A 25,133-nucleotide genomic window follows, 5' to 3' on the forward strand; every position below is an offset into this window, starting at 1 on the left:
AAGCAATGAGCCTTCCTGCATGTGCAGGCACCACATTTGTAAGTAATATTTACTTATTGGCCAGTGAGCGAATATTGTGGGTCACAAATCCCACCAAGGTTTTTCCCACACCGGGTTTCCTCGCCAAAAATATTGTGTCATGGTGTGCTTTCTATGTTGTTTTTACTGATCTTATTTATTGCATTATTTCTGGTTTACTAGTACATTGTTTTGGCATGCAATTCATTTTATAAGTTTAGAAAATCCATTAATTGGTTAGATACTGATTCACCCCCCCTCTCAATATCTTTGGGAATCCTAACAATTGGTATCAGATCCTGGTCCTCTATTTTCAAAAGCCTAACAACTTGAGGAAGATTCTAACATTGGTAGAGATGGATAACTTGAGAAAGCAATTGGAAACAACTCTTTTAGACTATGATGTAGAAAAGTTGAAGAATATCAAACTTGAAGATGATTTGAAGGCTGCACATGAAATAATTCAAGGACTTCAAGAAAATATCACTATTGCTAGGAACAAAAGAAGAGAACTTCATGAGAAGATACAGAGTGATGATGATGCAAAAGAAACTCTTAATGATCTTGTAAGCAAGATGAAGCAGGAAAACATGGCCTTGAGGAATGAAATGCAAGATATGACTATGAGGTTTTGTAAAGACATTGAAGACTGAAAGAAGAATGAAGATGACTTGGCTAGGAGAATCAATGATGCTGGAAATGATAATCTAAGACTCAGTCATGAAAATGATATGTTGAAGACAGATATAATTCACTTGGAGCATGATAAGACTGAACTCATGAGACAGAAAGATTTCTTAGAAAATGAGTTGGCTACTACAAATCAACACAAAGAAAAATTCAAGAAAAGTTTAGAGGAACTTGATGACATGTTGAAACATCAGAAACCTAATGGAGATACAAATGACCTTGGCCTTGAAGTTGGTGAAAGCTCCGATACTACAAACAATCATGATCACAGTAAATCGGTAAGACAACCTAATGCCTACAAATTCAATGGAAAATGCTTTAACTATAACAAGTATGGTAATAGAGAAAATTAGTGTAGATATAGAAACTATTAGAACAACAATGCACCCACTGGTCAATGTTCTAAAAGGATATAGAAAAGCTATTCAAAAAAACAATGTGACTTGTTATGCTTGTAACAAGATTGGACATTGATTTTTTTTTGTAGAAGTAAAGCATCATCGACAAATAACAAAGGACCCAGTTTGAAAGGTAAAGAAAAGGTTGAAGAACTAAGGCAAGAATTTTCAAAACAATGGATTAGAAAGTTAGATTAGAATGTTAGTGAAGCTATTCCTTCACCGGTAGAACAGAGTATCACTTCACCGACAGGAGATTCTTCATCTAACTGAAATGAAACCTTTTGAGGGTATGGCAACAAATTGAAAAACATGTTAATTTACCCTCGGTTGATGGTGAGAAGTTGAAATACTTCTTTACCGACAGATGTGTTAAGTTTCACTTAAACTGACAAGCATTTAATGTGGTAGTTGAAGGAAATGACATTATAAAGAAAGTATTTTTGGCTCTTTTTCATTCACTGAGCATTCAAACATCCTTAGAGAGTGAAAATCCTGAGTGAAGGCATCCATAGCGAGAAGTGAGGCAAATCATTCAAGCATTCAAACCTAAAGGCAGATTAAGGTATTTATATAATGGCTTTGTCCTCTGCACCTGAATTAATTGCAAAACCTACTATAATTGAAGTTGTTAAGCACCCTAGACCCATATTTCAAATCATTCCTGAAATTGTGAAGAAAGATGATACCCTAGGAGATTTTTAAAAAATACCCAAAAGAGTTTCTTATGCTGAGGATCCTAGAATTTACATACATTGTCATATTGAAGAACTAGGAGTTGAAGAGATAATGAACATGTATAGAATAGTAATTTGAGATGTAAATGGAAATGTGAAACCGAAACATAAGATAGTTGAAACCCTAGGTTTTGTGGAAATTCTTAGTATCCTTGATTTTCCAAAAGATGTTATAAGGATTGTGTTAAGTAGAGTACATGGGGAGTTCTTTTGGTTGGATTCCATCCACAAGATAACAAAAGAGGCAGTTAGGGCAGTGACAGGCTTACCTTCCACCAGTAGTAGGCCTGACAAGACTAAAAAGTTTTCAAATGACACTGTAATAACCCTAACCAGTGCAACCTTTAACAAGAGATCCTTGAGAGTAAACGATGTAAAGGATATCAATGTAAGGTTCATCAACATGATTCTTGGATACAAGGCTACACATGCCAATAGATTAAACTCTGTTTCTAGCTTATGTATCAAAAGTGCCTGTGACATGGTAAAAAACAATGCGAAGATTGACATATGTGAATGGTTAAAGGATGAACTGATAGACAATCTGAGAAAAATCAAAGGTGATAAGAAGGGTACATTCACATTTGGCAACCTACTTGTATGTTTGATGTTATATATTTACCAAGGAAGTACCCGGTATTGGTAGAAAGGATTTTGGTTTTGACATACCAGTAGGAAAACAACTTCTGGACATGCTAAACAACATGGGAGATGACAGAGAAAAGAACATAAATGAACACTTTCAGGCATTGAAGGCTGGGATGAAAACCAAGATAAGGATATCCCAAGCTATAATTGATAAATATAAAAAAGAGATATGCTTTGTAATAAAGAAAGATGAAATCTGGATGGAGGCAGTTGTCCCAAGTACATTTTGGGTTACAGAGATGGGATATGAGGCATATGAAAACATAATAGAAACTTATGCAAAAGCCCTCCTAGAAGCCCCTAAAGAACCAACAGAGAAAGTATTTGGAAATATGGAAACAATTAAAAGCAACATTCAGTCATAGAAAAGAATAAAGAAAATTGAACAAATAGTTAGGAAAGGAACAAGGTAGGAAAAAGCAATCAAGGAAGACATATTGAATAAAACTAGTATTAAGGAGAGCAACTTGGAAGTATTACAACCGGAAACACATCTTTCACCGGTTGCTACATCCTCTGATAGTGAAATACTAGCATAATTCAAAAGGGCAGAAAGAAAAAGAAAACCCTCACTGGTACCCTCTCCTGCACCCAAGAGAACAAGACAGAAACAACAGGCAGTTAGACCTCTAGCAAAGAAGTTAACACCAAAGAAAAGGAAAGAAAAACAAGTTGTTCCTCCACTTGACAACCTTTTGAATGAGATAACTGAAAATGGTAACTTATCAAACATTAGCAAGTTGTATGATACTTTTAACAGTGATGAAAAGGAAATCATAGAAAACAGTGTTATCCTACACTTGGATATCTATAAGAAATTTTTGATTGAGGTTGTAGATGATTTACCCAATGAGTTGTATAAAAGGTTAGAAGCAAGGAGAGAAGCAATTGTTGAATTGGATAAAAAGATGAAGGTAGAGAAACTACTTGCACTTCACCCAATGAATTCAATAGAAGAAATTGATGAACTGATAAGTGAGGCTAACCAGACAATATTTTCAACCGGTCACTGACATGTAGCACTAATTGTTGGCAGAGTTAATGAGATATTAGAAGAAACTGTAGACAAGTGGGATATATTCTTTGTTGAGAAAGAGAAGCAAGAAGAGCTTAAGAGACCAAAGACTTTTAAAGTCTACCAAAAGGACAAAGATAAGGGTAAAGGAAGGTAGGTGGTCCTTTGAGTATAAATGTTACAGATAACTTACCCCCACCTCCTTCTGATACTCCATTGGTTACAAATGTTGTAAATGTTGATACACCGCTGACAATAGAGAGTATGGAGACAACACATGAGAACACAAATCCTGATTCAAAGGTGTTATATACAATGAATATGGACACACAGGAAGTCAACATTATGGTTGATAAGGAGACAAGTGAGAAGAGTGATGTGGCAACTGAGCCACTAGTAGAAAACATTTCAATTGAGACAAATATTGAGATTGGGGTTGAAACACAAGTTGAACAAACAGAAAAATCAGTTGATCCCTTGGTTACTAGAATGGTGACTGATACCATTGATGCAAACATTGAAAAACCAACAGATGGGATACCGGCTATAGAAAAGCCTACTCAGTCACTTGTAGTGGACAGTATTGAGATGCATACAGAAAAAATGACAGTGGATACCACTGTAAAATCATCAGAGAAACCATCAGTAGAGAGCACAGAGAAACCGGTAGAGACCCACACTGAGAAATCCATAGAGAAACAGGTAGAGCAAAAGGTTCATTCACGAGTACATACAGAGATAGTGCCACCGGCTACAACTAAAAAACCTAAACCTTTGGTAGTTGAAATGCAAACACAAACTGACCCTCCAGAGAAAAAGGAAAGCAAAGCTATTACTACAATCAACAACATGCAAATTGTGAAGGCAGTTGGACAGTCATCTGGAAGCTCCATGACTGAATTTAGACCAACTAATGTAACAAAGGTATTATTGGATTCAATCAAGAAAATAACAGATTGTAATGCACTAGCATATAAGGCTATTGATGATACCTTACCAATTTTGAAATTGCTAGCACCCAAGTGTAATATAGAGAATAAAGATTCTTTAAACCAATTAGACACATTGTCTAAGTATATAACTGGAAATCTACTAACAATTCATTAGATCAATGAGGAGACTTTCAGAGAGAAAATAAATAAAGAGAAGGAAAAATTATTTCAAGAGACAGTAAAGAAGAATAAGTAACATATAGATACATTATTACCAGTACTAGGTAAGATAATTTTGGACTTCAAGAAATTGTACAGAGATACATGCAAGACAAACATTTTGATAGAGGACATAGACACTGAGATCAGCAAAGCACAAAAGGAAATCAATAATATTGCTGACAATTTAATAGGTTCATCAGATTCAATATCGGTAGTAGAACATGAAATTGCAGGATTTGAAGAGAAAATTGAAAAAGATAAGGAAAGGTTAAAGTTTAAGGCAAAAGAATTGAAATGTAGACTAGGTCCTAAACTAGATATCCTCATCTCTTTGAGAAAAGAGATTTTTGAGGCTCTTATTCTAGGACTTAAGACATTGGAAGAGAAAATGCACATACTCACTGGTACAATCCAGAGGACTGAAGTAGCACTAAAGGACAGTGAGAGATTCTGCAATAGCTTAAATTTTGCTTTAGCAGATCTTTATCAGATTGTAACACATCGGTTACAAGGATCAAGACTGGAACTACACTCAAATTGACATTGAATGACAGCCTTTGTCATTGATGCCAAAGGGGGAGTAGTAGAGGATGAGAAAAAGGAGTAAGACAGAAGAGATCATTTTCTCAGGGGGAGCACACAGTTTTGGAGCACACAATTTTGGTAACATAGTTTTGACAGTTTAGGTAAGATTTTTTTTTTTGGACAACACCTTTTGGATACAGTTTTGGCTTTTTCTCATGAGTGTTGCCATCAATGCCAAAGGGGGAGATTGTTGGAAAATGCACACTCCAATGAGAAATTGTAGGTGATTGAAGGTATTGTCATTGATGGAAACCTTAAAATCCTATGGTACTAGCACAGGCATAGACACCAGTACAAGCACAAGCACCGACACCGGCTGTGGCAAAGATGTTTACCGGCACCCCAGCCAATAGGATTTTATTTAATAGATTTTGTATTTATTTGTAAAATATTTTTGTAAAGCCAACAAGACAAATTGTAATAGGAATCATATAAGTATGAGATCTTGTAAACCATTTATATAAGCAAAAAAATGGAATGTAATAGGAGATGTGAATATTAAGGCATATTTTGTAATAAGGTTTATGGAAGTTGTATGAGCTTAAACCGGTACTGAACCTAGCATAGCAGATGCTGAACCGAAGTAGTACTTGATATTGGATTTACATAATCCATCTTTGTAAGTCAGTGAGACTTCCCTTTTTGTATTTGAGCAGTGAGCTCTAGGCAGTGAGCCTTCTTGCATGTGCAGGCACCACATTTGTAAGTAGTATTCACTTATTGGCTAGTGAGAAAATATTGTGTGTCACAAATCCCACTGAGGTTTTTCCCATACTAGGTTTCCTTGCCAAAAATATTGTGTAATGGTGTGCTTTCTATGTTGTGTTTACTGATCTTATTTATTGCATTATTTATGGTTTACTAGTACACTGTTTTGGCATGCAATTCATTTAATAAGTTTAGAAAATCCATTAACTGGTTAGATATTGATTCACCCCCCACCCCCCCTCTCAGTATCTTTAGGAATCCTAAAAATACAAGTTTTTGAAGTCCTTGCATCAATGTTGAAAGTGGAAAAAAGAAATACATAAAAGCTGAAGATGCAGTTTCTCGTGTTTGTGTCATCCCCAATTCTACCACAATGTCAAACAAAGCTGAGATGGAAGATATTTTGGTCAAGTTCAAGAAATTACAAAAGATTCGATGAGGAGGACAAAGATGAATAAAGTGTCCTTGTTAGGTCCAAATAGGAAAGCTAATGTACTGAGAGGGGAGGGGTGAATCAGTACTTCAAAACTTTTCTTCAAAAACAATCTTACTGATAAACATAAACTGTGTATAGCTGATCTCATAATATATAATGCTAAAACATAATCATAGAAATAACATTCATACACATTTCACTCCATAACTCAAATGCTTTGGTTACGCAGAAAATCTTTATTAGAGAGAAAAACTGCAGTGGGGATGACGCCCACAACTTCACTACTGCAATAATAAAGGTTGCTCGGTTAGAGCTACATGTTTAGCTATTTCTGATAGCTTACCCTGTTAGGAGTATCAAGATCTTTAGATCTACCTTGCTAAAGGATTTTACAAACACTTTTACAAAATGATGTACCTGGTTAAAGGCTTTACAATTTATAGACTTTGTTAGATTCTTTTACCCTATTAAAGGTTTCTAACACAACTCAAAATAATTCAATCAAAGTCTTTACAAATATCTACAACTTTACATCTGAAATGTTATAGTAGACTCTATGTGCTCAATACGAAATTACCTTGCTCATAGCATCTCGTGATAATTGATAAATCAACTTGGTGACCTCTTCTGTATACTCTGTCCCTTAAATTGATTTCAGAAAAACCTTCTCGGTGACCTCTGAATAGCTCTGTCACTCTTCACACCTTATCTTCTCTCATGATTTTCATTTTCAAATCATCAATCTTCAATCTTCCCTCTCACTCTTAGATACTCAAATCATTTTGTATATATAGATCTCTGAGGCGGTGATCTTGTTCATACATCGATCATACAAACATGTTTTATCAAATGAATAAACATAGAAATTATTTCATTGGATAAACTTCCTCAAAATCATACAAAATCTTCGAGTGCAATTCCCTATGTAATAATGGTTCCATGTTCTTGAAAATTGTAACATGTTTCCACATATGTGTTCAGGTTCATTGAATCTGGTAACACGTTTCCACTCGGTTTAGATTAAGTCGGTGTACCTTCTTTGCTGCTCGGTAGGGATAGGAACTTTACTCGGTAGGCAGCTCGGTATAACTCATCTCGGTGACTAGCCTTTCTTTTGTAACCGACAGCCTTAGTACATACCGACTAAATATTTCGGTAGTAATAACCTACTAGAGTATATAGGATGACTTTGGACATAAAACTAATGACAACTTAGTAAATAGTAACAATCTCCCCTTTTGACATTAGTTTGGTATGTTTGACAAAACTCCTTTCAAAGTCATAATACAAAATCTATATACTTACAAAATTTGACTGAAATGACAGTATATACATTTGTTCAAATATATACTTCAAATACATACTCCCCTTATCAATATGCTATACATAACTTGATTTGCATGCTCCTGATGTTCCATGCTCCCCCTATCAATGTCATCTGTACACTCGATAGATAGTATAAAACTCTGTACTCTGTATACTCGGTACACTCCCCCTTTTTGACAAACATCGAAACTAGTTACCATTAGGTGGGGGCAACTGGTCAAAAATAGATTTATACTTAGTATGAGCATCAATGAGAGTGTTGGTAAGTGCATCCTTGACACTTTCCATTAATAATTCTGAGTTGTAATATCAGCTGACAGTGAAATCAAACCATCTAAACTGCTTCCCTCTGGTTGAGTGGATAATTGGGTAGCTCAGTTGATCTGCTCTTGAACGAATGATAAATGGGGAATAAATAATGTTTGAAGAGTCATAATATCCATCCTTATTTTGTGCTCTTCATTTCGAAGTTATAACTGCTGAGCCATAAGAGTTTGTAGCTTTGTATAAAAATTCTGAATAGAATTGGGCTCGGTAGTCAGTGTATTGGAGAGATCGGTAATCTCTTTTTCAATGACTTCGATCTTATGCTTGATATATTTAATAAAGAATGAAAATGTACATAACTTCTGGAATAAATAAATAATGTGCTTGAGTTGAGGGGACAACTCAGCAATGAATCCAACAAGCTTGACTTTACCGATAGCAATTGCCTTCTGCACTTCTTCAATCATCTTGGTAGTTAGCTCTTTTTCTTTTAATTTGCTAAGGTATTTTGATGCATCTACTCCTGATGCTTCTAATTGAGTGATTAGTTCATCCAGTTGCATATGGATGGTAGCATCTTTATTCATGGTAGCTTCAGGTAGCATTTCTATCAGTAATGCTTTGACCTTTTGAAGTACCTGGTTCTTCTTCTGAATAGCTATCTATTTTTCCTGTTCTGCTTTGGCTTTACACAGCTCTCCGAATTCAATAAGTGCTTGCCCTTTTAGTTTTGAAATCTCAACATTCGGCAGCACAATAGGCTTTGACAGATCTACCTTAAAACTATGCTTCTTTGCTTTCTTCTCTTTGGATGATAATGCCTTCACCAGTTGAATGAGTATAATGGCTTTGGAGGCTTGATCTTCCTCGGTATGTTGCTCAGTGGGAGCAACACTTTTGTCGGTTTCTGAAGCCTCTGTTGTATCCTTCGGTGTTTCCTTGCTTGGGGTCTCAGTGGCAACAGTTTCAGTGCTTGTAGGAGCTTGAGAAGTTTTCTCGCCTGGGGCTTGAGAGGTAGATTCACCTTGTGTATCCTTTTAATACTCTTTGCCTTGTTCTGTGTCCTGAGGTTTCTTGGTTGACACTTGTTGAGTTACCAGAGGATAGGACTTAACTTGTTCCAAGACTGATTCACTTGATATCAGTTTGGCATAGGCATTTCCTTCTATCATCTCTTCTTCTTGTGCCTCAGTGTCCATGACATCCTCATCTTGTTGAATTGTTGAAGCAGGATCTTGCTCGGTGATGTCAACTATTTCCACTTCACCTTGAGTCTCTTCAGTTTGAATTCTGAAAATTTTTTGCCATTTTTCTTTAGTTTCCTTCTCTACTTCAAGATAAAGGCCATTCATCATTTTCAAGACCCTTTTCTTTACTTGAAAATTTGTCTGGTAGTTTTTCAAATGATTTCTTATATCATCTACCGACATGTCTGGAAAGAGATGTACCAAAACTCTTTCTCTAATTTGTTTCTCCGAGTCCATAGCATATTTCCATCTATTATCAATATGAGAGTATAATGCTTTTGGAAGAAAATTAGTTACTTCCAATGGAACTACTCGGAATTTGAGAAGTGTACACACTACTGATTCTTCTATTTGCCTCTTTTCTTCTTCTGTTCGGGAGTCATATTTTACATACCTAAATGATCCAAATCCTCCATATTATTTCAATTTTGCACAGAAATTGTCAACACTGTGTACATCTTCCTTTGTGCTTTTAACAATCTGAAATTTATTTGCATCTTCAGATTCAGTGTCACTTGACTCCTTATTCAAAATGAGTCTCTTGGATGACTTTCTATAAGTCTTTGTAACTTTAGGCAATTCAACATTTTTCTGCCTCTTACCAGGTGACACTGCAGATGATCTAGTGTTAGGTCACTTAACTGGTGGAGTCGGTGATACCTTAGTTGTATCCCATTTCTTTCTTTTCAAAATTTTGCCTTTTGGCAACTCGGTGCTCAGTGTAATTGCTGCTTCTTGAGCTTCAGATTCTTCCACAATTGAAAGTTGATCATCTTTCCTACCTATTGGCTTAGTAGGTGTGGAGGTAGAACCTTCTCCAAATTTTTCAGTTAAATCTTTGATCATTTTAGTGGCTTTTCTGGTAGCCTTTGGTACCACAATACTCATTTTTACTTTTTCTTTTACCTCTTCATAGGTACCATACTTGATCTCGTTCGAGTGCCTTGGAAGTGCCAAAAAGGCATCTATCTGTTGTTGAGTAATATCAAAATCAATCTCATAACCCATATGCGGTAAAGATTGAGTTCTAGGTTCTACTGCATTGACATAACAGTAGTCGGTGTCCACTTCAAAACATATAGTATCCTTATATTTTTCCACTAGCTGAGGTGGGATCCTGTACTTTTTATGCATCTTGTCCTGAAATTTGTTAAAGTAATCATCCATTATCTCATTGAAATTATCACCTAGCTTATTGATAAAATCATTTATTTGATGGGTGATTGGTCAGTGTAATTCCCAAACGATGTTACCGACTGAAGGAAAGAACTTCTGAAAATAGAAGAACATACACACTAAGAGTGACCCAAAATTTAGTGTGTTAGCAGTGTTATTCTTCTTAGGTTTCCTTATTGTGTTGAGATTTTCAAAAAGGTTCTTCAATAATACTTCACATAAATCAACTTTCATACCCTTTTTCATAGTTTTATAGGTCAAATCTACAGCTGCACATGGTACACTATTTTCTCTTGCCGACTAGAAGAAACAATAACCAATGACTCTAATTGCGAACTTTAGCTCTGCATCTATTACATTATTCAACTTAAGACCTCTGCAATTAGACTCAACACCGGTTAAAGTTATCAATTCCTTCTGTGAAATCATCTTCTGTGCTTGGGCATCGTCAAATATAGGGTATCCGGTTATTATGTGAATAATCTCCTTGGTGATCTTGAATGGTTTCTCCTCTAACCACATAAAGTCGTCATGGACTCTGCTCAAGACAAATTTGACCCATTGGGGTTTGAAAACTTGAGGATAGGTTAGGGCTTCAATCAATCCCTTAACTTTGATATGCTCATACTTACTATCTAGGATTCCATCGGTGCATAATTCATCATACATGTCCTTAATTTTGGTATGACCTAGCTCTTCAACACGACACTTAGTATAAAATCTGACATCTTCAACTAACAGAACCCTATTCGAAATAAGAGAAAGTGCAGTTTTCTCATCGGGTTCAGATGCCACTTTGGGAGATAAGGAATACTTTAGTGAGGGATTCTCAATAGTCTCAACTACAACAGGTTTCTGCATCTTGGGAGCCATTTCAAACTTGGATTTCTACTAACCAGAAAACGCTTTCGACTTAGTAAATATAATGCAAATATTCACAACTGATATTGATCGGTTAACTTGCTTGAAAATGCATTTAAGATTGTTGGAAAATACCTTGAAATTAGCTCTGGAAATGTTTGATCGCCTTTGATTCGCTTAGCTCTACTCTTTGAAAACTGGTAAGTGTGAAATGACCACACAAACAACTTTAAATACACCCTTTACCTTATCGGGCTTCGTGCAATTAGGTAAGATAAGAATTAAATGCACTTAGTTCCACTAAACCGATTATCTTCCTTCTATTCTTTTACTGACTAGACAGGTTTCTTACACTTACCGAATTCTCTGGTACTATAAAGGACTAGATATTATTTTTAAAAAAATGTTATTGCATCTTAGGTATACAGATTTTGGAATTGTGTTCATGATTAAATAGGAACTGTTAGGATCTAACCTTGAGAAAATGCAGTCCCTTCATACATTTATGATTAATTCAAAGTAGATGCACCTAACTCAGTAGGTAAGGTGCTTTCTTCATTAGTTGACCCATTTTCCTTCTTTTTCCAAATTTTCTATAATTTGCTTCTTATTTCCTTAGTATCTTCTCTGGGTTGATCTCTGCAATCTTTAGCCAAGTGTCCAACTTTGTGACAATGAAAACATGTCATTCCAAGATTTCTCCATGATCTCCGATTGTTCATTCCAAACCTTATCATACAGTTGGCACTTATATGTCCATATCTTTGACAACATTCACACCATATCCTTGTATTGTAATCCCATGGTACTGTAGTATATTGTTGGTTAAGACTTGTGTGAGTTCGGTAGCTTCTAGTATTTGTTCAGTATGAAGACCACATATAGTTTTTCTGCTTAAACCAACACTTCTCGATATTGTGTCCATATCTATTGCAGTTTTTGCAAAACCCCTTGAATTTTGCCTTCTGATAATTGCTAACAGACTTTGTCCTACATTGATTAGATGTGTGACCATACTTATTGCAATTGTAACAATAACCATCAGACCTAGTGATGTTTGGTTGCTTACCTTTTCTTATTCAGCACATGTTGGCAATATGTCCTTATTTTCCACAATAATTACAAATAGGCTTCTGATCTTTCAATTTATCTTTATTTCCAGCCTTCTTTGATGATTCTCCTTTCTCGGTAGTGTTGATTCCTTTGTCGGTAGAGTTGTTTCTTTTATAATCAAGTCCGACAGATTTGTTGGTCGATCTTATGTTTAGTTGCTCATCCAACATTCTTGACGCTTCATAACTTTTCTTTAGTGTTTCTTTTGACTTCTTTTCTGCTTCAAGTTCATCGGTCAATCTTGATAATTCAAGTTTCAATGCTTGATTCTCATTTTCTTTTAGATTTGCTTCATGATGTGCATAACCCAATTGATCAGACAGATTGTGTTGAATTCCAATCATCCTTGTGATTTCATCGTTCTTTTCAAACACCAATGCTTCTAGCTGTTGTTTTTCTCTCTCTATATCTCTTATGTTATCTTCAGCTGTTTTCAATGCATCAAGATTTTCAGTCATCTATGTGCTAAAATACTCATGTTCCCTTTTCATTACTTTTAGTTGATCATTCAATGCTTTGTTCTTTTCTTTCAATTCTACAATCATTTATTCAGACTCTTCTAATATGCTATTCTCAAATGATGTCTCGATTTGTTCCACCAACTCTTGTGAGTCTTCTAAATCATCAAACAATCTTCTTCTGACTTTCAATGATTTTTGCATTTGTCTCTGCATGTCTGCAATCACTTGATTAGCATGATCCAATTCTTCTTGAAGATTCACAATTTTGCGTGATTGTTTATAGCCTTCCATTGATAGGATCTTTCTCTTTAGGCAGTAAAACCTGTTGGCATATGCACACTCCAATGAGACATTGTATGTGATTGAAGGTTTTGTCATTGATGGAAACCTTGCAATCCTATGCAACCGGCAAGGCATTATACTAGAAAGGCATTACACCGGCAACTTAGTGCATCGACATCAGTAGATCACATTCTACACCAGCACTCAGGACACCGACACTGGCACAGGAGAAAGGAAGTATACCGGCAAAGAGGCCAATAGGATTTTGTTATATTATATTTTGTTTATTATTGTAAAACTTTGTAAGCCAACTTGGCATATTGTAAAATGACTCTTATATATAAAAGAGATCATTGTAGACATTTTGTAATGAAGTAAGGAAGTGAAGAAAGTAATGTATGTGAAATATTAAGGCAGACCTACTATGCGAAATATAGGTTAAAGGGTTTATGTAAGGAGTAAAGCAACAACCAGTACTGGATCAAGCATTATAGATGCTATTGTAAAGCAGTACAAGATATTGGATTTGTATAATCCTTATTGTAAGTCAATGAGACTTCCCATTGAGCAGTGAGCTCTAGGCAGTTGGCCTTCCTGCATGTGCAGGCCCCTATTGTAAGTAATATTCCCTTATTGGCCAGTAAGTGGATATTGTGGGTCACAAATCCCACTGAGGTTTTTCCCACATTGGGTTTCCTCGTTAAATCCTTGTGTTATGGTGTGTTTTTCATGTGGATGTTCTTAATTCTGTTTATTGCATTATTTCTTGCATACTGGTACACTGTTATAATATGTTCTGCATGTTTTAAATTAAGAAATTTTGTTCACCGATTAGATACTGATTCGTGCCCCCCCCCCCTCTAAGTATTTGTGGGAATCCTAACAAAACCCTTTTCCAAGAGTAGTGCTCTGATACCAATTGTTAGGTCCAAGTAGGAAAGCTAATGTACTGAGAGGGGAGGGGTGAATCAGTACTTCAAAACTTTTCTTCAAAAAAAATCTTACTGATAAACATAAACTATGTATAGTTGATCTCATTAAATATAATGCTAAAACATAATCATAGAAATAACATTCATACACATTTCACTCCATAACTCAAATCCTTTGGTTACGCAGAAACTCTTTGTTAGAGAGAAAAACTATGGTGGGGATGGCACCCACAACTTCACTATTGCAATAATAAAGGTTGCTTGGTTAGAGCTACATGTTTAGCTATTTCTGATAGCTTACCCTGTTAGGAGTATCAAGATCTTTAGATCTACCTTGCTAAAGGATTTTACAAACACTTTTACAAAATGATGTACCTGGTTAAAGGCTTTACAATTTATAGACTTTGTTAGAGTCTTTTACCCTGTTAAAGGTTTCTAACACAACTCAAAATAATTCAATCAAAATCTTTACAAATATCTGCAACTTTACATCTGAAATGTTATAGCAGACTCTATGTGCTCAATATGAAATTACCTTGCTCATAGCATCCCTCGGTAATTGATAAATCAACTCGGTGACCTCTTCTGTATACTCAGTCCCTTAAACTATTTTTAGAAAAACCTTCTCGGTGACCTCTGAATATCTCTGTCACTCTTCACACCTTATCTTCTCTCATGATTTTTCATTTTCAAATCATCAATCTTCAATCTTCCCTCTCACTCTTAGATACTCAAATCACTCTCTATATATAGATCTCTGAGGTGGTGATCTTGTTCATACATCGATCATACAAACATGTTTTATCGAATGAATAAACATAGAAATTATTTCATTGGATAAACTTCCTCAAAATCATACAAAATATTCGAGTGCAATTCCCTATGTAATAACGGTTCCCTGTTCTTGAATATTGTAACATGTTTCCACATATGTGTCTAGGTTCATTGAATCTGGTAACATGTTTCCACTCAGTTCAGATTAACTCGATATACCTTCTTTGTTGCTCGGTAGACATAGGAACTTTACTCGGTAGGTAGCTCGGCATAACTCATCTCGGTGACTAGCCTTTCTTCTGTAACTGACAGCCTTAGTACATACCGACTGAATATTTCGATAGTAATAACCGACTAGAGTATATAGGATGACTTTGGACATAAAACTAATGACAACTTAGTAAATAGTAACAGTCCCCTTTTTGACACTTTCTTTTCATCTATTTGCATTGTTAGATGCTGCAAGTTTTCTTGCAGCTGTGTATTTTCTTTCTGTTGTAGTTGTAGTCAAGTGGAATTGTGCAGTTGAATTAGTCAATTGTGCCCACATTTTTCTCCACTCTTTTCCTATATAAGGAGGACCCTCATTTGTATATATGGATCTTTGATATTCTTAGCAAAACTATGCCAAAATTTTGTGCCAACTAAGACTTTTTGCTTTTTGTTGTAAAATTCGATTCAAGGAAATAAAGATAGCAATCAACTTATTTCCAAACTTTGTGTTTAATAGAAGATTGTGATTTTGATTGGGATTATTCTTATGTTTAATTATCATAATCATTCCTTACGTTCTTGAATCTTTTGGTAAAAATTGTGAAAGTTTATGAAAGAGCTTTCTAATGTTGGATCTAGAATTTATGTTGTTTACATATCTGGGAAATTATCTGATTTTAAGTGATTAGTAGTAGGCTTTGTATTTCTGCTATTACCCTTAGTTTAAAGAATTGGGAATTTAGATTTGAAGACTTTGAGTTGCAAGTTAAATTCCTTATCATTTGTAATCTTTAGCTTATTTAAACTTACATTCAAGAAAGACTTTGTGCTTCTCGATTGTAAGCTTTTGGTGTAATTTGTTGGAGTAGTTTGTTCATTTCTTTAAGTATCATACATGATAGGGAATTGTAACAAGTGGAGAGAAAATACATAAACTTTGAAAAAAGAGAGTTATATGCCCGAAACTTACCCATGAATTTTAGTTTCTTGTTAATTAGAGAAGAAATTTCAAAGGGAACCTCCCCTTGCTGAGAGGAGAGATTAATTTCTTAACATAGTTGTGTGTGAATTATATATTTTTCCATTGGTAGGCTAGTGACAAAATATTCACCCAATAGTTTTTTGGTGACTCTACTAGGGAGAGACATGCAACTAGTATTTCCTTTTCTTTGGGTTGCAGTGCACTTTTCATTTTAATATGCAAATTTCTAATTTTCTCAAGGTTCTAATCTAGCTGATCCAAGTTATACTCATGGACAATGATTAGCAGGAATTGTTGATCCTACTTTTGAGTTTTTGCAGCAACATAATTTTCCTTTTGTGACACCTCCACAGATGCGAACTCCTTTGTAGCGAACACAAATTTTTCCTCCTACTGCACAATGGTCTCCCATACCAAGTAAGCTATTCCAATAAAGGAAGAATGAAGAGAAGACCCCTTGGCAAGATCATTAGCATAAATCACAATGACAGAACAAAGAAATCACAAGGTCATCTCTGAGGAAGCTTTCTTAATTGGGATAACATATGCCGATATGGAGAAGGTCTTTGGAGTTGCGATTTTGGAATAGCTATGTCGATGCTTGTTCATCAGAATAAGTTTGTATTGAAGGTTTAGTGTGTAGATGTTAATCCAATAGTGTTGGTTTCTCCGATGGGTAAGCATTTTGGAATACTTATGCCGATAAAGGGAGGTTGACAGTATTTCATCGGAATGACTTATACTATCGTTCTAGCATGTTTTTCCTTTTCCGATAGTTATGGTTATTCCGATATGTGGTTGTTTGGCTTGGAGGTTCTTTGTTTGGGATAGCTTATGGCGATAAGTGAAATAAAAGGTGAGGATTTCATCAGAGTAACTCATGCTGACAAACGTAGAGATGATGTGGCACGTGCAACTGCCACAATGACGATTATGATAAAGTCCTCTTGGTTGAATCTAGTAGATCAATGAATTAGATTCAAAGTTGATTATGAATACAGGTTGGCGCATCTAGAAACTTGAACTGTTTACTGGCCAAATACAAACCAACTAATTGAATGATCTGTAAGCTACATTGGAAATTGTACAGATCAAGGGGCATGACAATGAGGAAGAACAATAATTGTCTTGCATGTGATGAGTTATGATCCAACCAACTGGTTGGAGGTGATGTGTGCTTTATGAACTCAGCAGTGGACATAGTGTAATATTGTGGTTGTTGGAATAGAAGCAGAGTATAGGATAAGTTTGATGAAGTAATTACTGAACATAAAAGAGAAGAAAGTGTTGTAGAGATAAACTTGAGAAAAGAAGTAGAGCCAAAATCAGAGAAGTAATTGCAGAAGAAAGAGGTAGAAAATTGAGTAGAAACAAAAGACTGATTTGGAAAAGACAAGAAGGCAGAGACAGAGAGACAAAGATGATGTATCATTAAGGTACATCTTTCAAAGAAATAGATAGGTGTTACAAAACTCATTTGTAAAAAGGTTTTTGTAATTGTAATAAACTATTTATTGAATCACTTTGTATCTCTGATTGGGTTCTCAGAGAAGGGGTAGGTACTCCTTGAGTTGGTGCTCCTTCGGTCGGTGCCCTAAAACATATTGTAACTATGCTTTACTTGTAAGGTTGGATTGGAGTAGTAGACTCCAACAGCTATTCTCATCAAGGTTTTCCCCACATTGGGTTTTTCTCATAATTACTGGTGTTATGTGATGTGTCCTTGTGTGTATATAATTTTGGTTTTGTTTTTATTTGCACACACACTAGATTAAAGTTTTAGATTATCATTGATTCATCCTCCCTCTCAGTGCTCACTTGTGTTCTTCAAACATCACCTGCCTAATCACCATCAATAAAAGCAGTCAAAGTAAAGTCATCATCTTTAGGATACCACAAACCAAAATCAACCGTCCCTTTCAAATATCTGAAAAATTATTTTGATGGCAACAACTTGAGATTCCCCAGGATTAGTTTGCAATCTAGTAGCAAGACATACAACATTCATTATATCCGGCCTAGTCTGAGTTAAGTACAACAAGCCACCAATGATAGACTTGTATGTAGTCTAATTTTATTTCCAAGAATCATCATCCTTAGTTAACTTACATCTAGTTATCATAGGAGTACCAATTTTCTTAGCATCATCCAAACCAAACTTCTTCAACAATTCCTTCACATACTTATACTGTAATATTAAAATACCTTTATTCAATTGAGTAATTTAAAATCCCAAAAAGAATTTCATCTCACCAATCATAGACATCTCAAACTCATTCTGCATATCATCAACAAACTTCCTACAAAAACCATCATTTCCACCAAAAATAATGTCATAAAAAAAAACTTCAACAATTAAGATGTTATCATTATCTATCTTGAAGTACAAATTATTGTCAGCAGTACCTTTATTGAATTAAACCTTCATAAAATACTTATCCAATCTGGCATACCAAACTCTTAGGGCTTTCTTCAATCCATATAGTGCTTTTTTCAATCTCCAAACCATATATTTCTAATCTGTCAACTGAAATCCATCTGGTTGCTCAATATAAACTTCTTCTTACAGCTCACCATTAAGAAAGGTTGACTTGACATCCATCTGATAAACCTTGAAATCTTTGTAAGTAGCATAAGCAAGAAACAATCTAACAACTTCAATTCTACCTACCAGAGCAAAAGTCTCCTAAAAATCATTACCTTCCATTTAAAAATAACCCTTACAAACAAGTCTTGCTTTATTCCTAAGAACTTCACCTTTTTCATCCAGCTTACTCTGGAAGACCTATTTAGTTCCAATTACATTTTTATCTTTAGGTATGGGAACAAGAATCAATGCATTATTATTTTCAATCTAATTCAATTCTTCTTCCATTGCTACAACCCAATTTTCATCTTTACAAGATTCATCAACATCTTTAGGTTCAATCTTAGAAATGAAGTAATACTCTTCAACAATTCTTCTCCTAGTCATCACACCTCTATTTTTATCTCCTATGCTCTGATTCTTTGAATTATTTAACCTTACATACCTACTAGTATTAGAATTTTTTATTTTCAGACTAGTGACCTCTTTCTTCTACACTAGCATTTGCTTCTCCTTCAGGCTTTTTTAGAGCAATCTACACTTGATTCTAGGTCTACACTTTCTTTCCTTTATCTACATTGACAACCTAATCATCTGGATCATATCGACAAGATTTGATTTGTCTCGCATTTCCTTCACCAACCTTCACATTTTCACTTTCAACTATCTTTCTCAATCTCTTATTATAACACCGGTAGGCCTTACTCTTAGTAGAATAACCAAGAAAGATTATTTCATCACTTCTAGCATCAAACTTTCCTAGACCTTCATCTCTTTTTCTATAGCATTTACAACCAATTTTTTTGAAATATCTAACTGTAGGAATGTGACCAAACCATAACTCATAAGGATTATTACTTTTATCAACTTTAATATGTACGTGGTTAAAGGTATACATTGAAGTACTCACAACTTCTTTCCAATAGATATGCAAAACATTTCCTTAAAGCATCATGGTTCTAGCAGCTTCCTGAATTATCATCTTCTTCCTCTCCACAACACCATTTTGTTTAGGGGTCTACAAATGTAATGCCCCACTAGGAAACCCCAAAGGGTTTAAGTTAAAAACACTCAAATGGAGTGTAAATATTTTTTTTTTTATAATAATAATTAAGAGTGTTAATAATAAATCACAACATTAAGAAAATTTGGAGTTATCTAAAGCTTAGATAACACAGCAGAAGACTCAACAATCCTAAGGAGTTTCCCAACGTGATTACGTAACCTTACACCTAATTCAACTCGCGACATTAGATCCAATTAAGCTGGATATCTTAATTATACGTTATTACTTAAGACATGGATATAATATGTTCGATGAATTGACATTTTAGAGTTTAGGAAGCGTTCATCTATTATGATTGGAGATGAGGCTAACATGAGGATATTTACTCAATGTATTTTAAATGTAGGGGACTTAAGAATTCTCCCATTAAGGTTTAAATATGGTTAACTTGGCGAGACCATCCATTTTAGATACAATATAACTAATTTATCAAAGTTTATTTTTATAGATGGTTAAAATGTAAATAGCCAAAAGAGTTCATCCATTGAAGTTAAAATAATGCTAAGAGATGGAGTTCATTCATTAAGGTGAAAATGTAATATAGCCACATGAGTTCATCCCTTTAATTAAAATATAATTAGTAAGATGATATTCATTCGTTAAGGATTAAAAATGTAAGTAACATAGTGACGATCATTCATTAGGGTTAAAATATAACTAACTTAATGAGTTCACTCACTTTAGTTAAAATAAAGTTAATATGAAGAAATACATTTGCTAAGATTAAGATATAAACAACTAAATGAGTTCTCCCATTTTAGTTCAATTATAGCTATTATGATGAAGTTCATTTATAGAGGTTAAAATGTGGGTAACCAATTGAGTTCATCCAATTATAAAACTAATTTGGTGAGGATTATTTGTTTAGAATAAAACGTAAACAACTAAATAAATTCATCCAATTTTGTGAAATATAGCTAACATGACGATGTTCATTTATTAAGATAATATGGTAAATAGCCGAATGAGGTTCATCCATTAGATTTCAATTTAGATATTATGACAGTTAATCCAATATTAGTTACCCATTCAATACGTTCAATTTACAAGCTTTATAACAAGTTAATCCAATAATGGTAACCTCGCGAGTTTCTTTCCATGCTTACTTCTTTTCATTAACATTAACAAAATACTTTCCATAATCATATTTACAATCTTTTATGACCCTAATTACTACATTTAACAAGATGACTATATTCATGCGTTCAAGAATTAACTTGATTAAATTCCCATTATACACTTACAAAATGCAACCATACATGCTAGCTCTAAGTAAGAAACATGAGAGACAAAAGCATCACATAACACAGATATGATCTCGGAGTTCACCCCTAGAGGGCTACATCTTCGGGTCTACTCAACTGCAAGACCCGTTGGCAATTATTTAAGTTAAGATTACATAAGGTTCATGTCATTTACATCTCAGCCTTATAGGTGAACACAACCACTATACAACGACCACTTCAGCCAATAAATACATAAATGATCCCTTCATAGAAGCGGATCCATCTGAACACATCTAAATCAATTACAAGGGGTTTCTTATTAGACGATACTCTAACTAGGGACTTGACCAACTATGACAATTTCCCATATGTCCTATAACATCTAAATTCAAAAATAATATGCATTTGGATAATATGTAAATTTAAACATCTCCAAATAATAAATATGATTTATTCCATACATCTCCAATGAAAGAGAGTTATTCTATCTATTCCCAAAGGAGTATTTCCTCATTAAAACAGGTTCCCAACTTCAATATTAATCATTATATAATTATTAGCCCCTGGATAATAAAATATAATCAATTAATAATTTAATAATACATGATTTTCACTTAATTATTATTAAAATATATATATTAATATCATTTAAAATATATATATATATATATATATATATATAAATTAATAAACGAATTGAATAAATCATAGATTTCAAACTTAATATTAAATAATATATGTTTATTAACCCTTGTTAATAGCTATATAATAATAATATTTAACACTAAAAATAAAATGGACTTTTTTAAAACAAAAAGTACTTTATCCTTTTATTTCCAAGATCTTCCAAATAAAATATTTCTTTATCCTTTTATTTCCAAGATCTTCCAAATAAAATATTTCTTTATCCTTTTATTTCCAAGATCTTCCAAATAAAATATTTCTTTATCCTTTTATTTCCAAGATCTTCCAAATAAAATATTACTTTATCCTTTCCCCACATAATGAAATAAATAACAAACTATATAAATGGATATATATATTTCTTTTTTTACATAAATTAAAAATACAAAACACCACATGCTGGAGGCATGTAAAATATTGCCTGGTAGCTTTGTTACCATAGGGTAGCATGCTGCCCCCCCATTTATTTTATATTATTATTTATTTATTTATTTATTTTTTAATTTTATTTATTGTGACTTACACAGCCAAAAGGAAAACCAGTCTCACAGAGACTAAAAAAAATAATTCTTTTTCCAGAAAACTATAAGTTTTCTTAAATTTACACCATTTGTTTTTTTATAAATAAAATCAAAACAATAACTCATAAAATAAATACTAGCAAAATAATATACCCAGAAATTAGGCAACACAAGAATGGGAAAGAGGAATATAATTATTTTCTTTTAACAAATCTATCAAAGGAATGCAAAGGCTGTAAGCACAAGAGGGAAATCCTAGCAAAATTTTGCCAGCATAACCCCTATGAATTCAAACTAGAAAACCAAAACATTTATTCCTACACAAAGCAAAGCACAACCAGAAATGAAAGACACAACCAATTTTCATTTATTCATTTTGAAAGACACAAAACTGAAGAATAAATTTATTAAGCTAATAAATAACCAAAAAATAAATATAGGCAGAAGCTATCCAACCTTGGAAGCTTTCCTAAAATCCACACCCACCTTCCTTCTAGATTTTTATTCCTCCAACATGCATGAAAATTTCTTCTTCCCATAGACTGCTGCCTCCTTCCCGTGAACTCCCCAAATAAAATATTTTTAAAAAATATATATGAAACCTAAACTTTTTTAGGTTTTCCCCAAAAATATTTTCCAATAATTAAATATTTAATAAAAGAGCATTTTGTTTTATTTTGTTTTAACTAAATAAAAAAAATGCTTTTCTCTCCCTCATGTAATTTCTAATTTCGAATTTAAGCATTTTTTTAAATAAAAAGAAAATAATAATTCTTTTCAACTATTTAATTAATTTAACTTGATTTTCTTATTAAAATGCTTTTCTCTTATTAAATTTTAATTTCTCAATATTAATTAAGCCAACATTTATATTTTCGCAATATTGTCAAGGGTAAATATTTAATTAAATTAATTCCCAAAAACAATCTTTCATATTATATCATATTTACTTATAAATTAAACTTGCTTTTCTAAAATATGATTTTCTTAAATAAGTAAAATTAACCTTTCTTTTTCCAGAATGCAAAAGAGGTTAAATTAATTATATTTCAAATAACTTTAAATATATATATATATTTTTTAAAAACGCATAAACTAATTAAATTCATTATTTAAAATTAACCATTAAATTAAATTCGCTACAACATAAATAAAGTGATTTTTTAATTAATGATTAATCACCTAAAAGAAACCTATTTATTTTAAATTTCTCAATTCCTAATGTGTAAATCAACACATTAAATTGAATTAAATACTTCATTTACCACACACAAGGCATGCAAACCAAGAAAGTCCACCAATCACAAGACATGCAACCCAAACGACAAAGGAACCCTATAGACCACACACGATGCTCACCTGATCATGGCTTAGGCAAGATGAGAGTTTTATGACCACCTAATCTGAATTCTAAGGATGAAGGAGGTATACTCAACCCTGCGAATCCTGGTGGAGCTGAACCTCGCCCTAGGCGATATAGTACTTGCAATCTCTTGCAACCATGAGCCACGCAAGCATACATATATATACATATCCAATGAAAGCATTAGCTTGAGATTTATAACAAGAATTAGGGAATAATTACATTTACACAAGAATCAATGAAAAAGCACAATAATAGGTATGCATAATTATTTATATTATCTAATCTACAACATTACATTGCGGTAAATCAACCATTCAAGAATGCCACATAGGAAGTCATCTAAGGTCAAATGGGTTTTACAAGGCCAACTAGGGTAGGGGCATTATAGCAGAGCAGATAACTATCTCTTTACCCCATGCTATTCACAAAAAGAATTGACCTAAACAGAGGTAAATTCAACACCTCTGTTAGATCTCAGACACTTCATCTTCAAACCAGTCTTTGTCTCAACCATAGCTTTGAAAATCTTGAACTTTTCCAAGTCTTCAGACTTCTCCCTTAAGAAATTAGCCCACATTATCCTTGAATAGTCATCAGTCAGCAACATGAAATACCTATCACGTTGTAAGCTTCTCACTCTAGAGGGACCACACAAATCAATATAGACAAGATCCAATATCCCATTAGAAGTATACTATTTTCTTTAGAAAGAAACTCTTGTCTGCTTCCCTAGATTTTTGGTATTTTGGTATGGTTTTGTCATTGATGTCAACACCTACTAAACACTTATCAACTCTGGCACTTTGGAGAATCACCAATATTCACCGGCAAGCAAGTGACTCATGCACAGTCACCGGTATTTGGTACACCGGAAAGATATAATGATCACCGTCACTTGGAATGATATGGAAAACACTTGGTTATGTCGAAGACATTGTGTGGACACTGTGTCTTGGAGTTTTGTTTATTGGTACATTAGCATTTGCATATTTGTTGTTACCGGCAAATAGGTCCAAGTTACACCGACAAGTTTATCTTTTCCAGATCAGCATGGCATGCTATGGAGATGACTTATTATTGTTGTAAATGCATTAAGCCGACATATTAAATCGGTTATTGCATTGGGTATTAATTGATATGTAAATTAATTTTGTTGTAATATCTTGTAGAGCCGACCTACTAAAATTGGTCTTAGGGTATGGTATAAATGTATAATTATTTGTAAGATCAAATGTGGAATGCGAAAAAGGATTGTGTGAAGGTATATGTGAGAATAAGCAGAGCTATACACGCAGACATCATTTGAAGATTGAAGGAGAGTTTTTGTGAAGACAATCAAAACTACACCAGTACTGAATCCAACATATGAAGATGCTAATTTTAGTAGTACATTCTTATTGGATTTAACCATCCAATTGTAGTCAGTGTGACTCCCATTTTGTGATTGAGCAGTGAGCTCTAGGCGCTTGGCCTTTCTGCATGTGCAAACCCCATTTATGTACACTTACTATCTACAGTAGTATCATCTGATTGTGGGTAAGGTTTCCCACCATGGTTTTTTCCCTTACAGGGTTTCCACATACAAATATTGGTGTTGTGAGTTGTGGATGACTTTGTCTTTATGTTTCATGTACTAATCCTTACCAGTATAACAATTAAC

This window comes from Cryptomeria japonica, chromosome 6 (genome assembly GCF_030272615.1).
Source record: "Cryptomeria japonica chromosome 6, Sugi_1.0, whole genome shotgun sequence".
In the NCBI taxonomy this organism is placed as follows: Eukaryota; Viridiplantae; Streptophyta; class Pinopsida; order Cupressales; family Cupressaceae; genus Cryptomeria; species Cryptomeria japonica.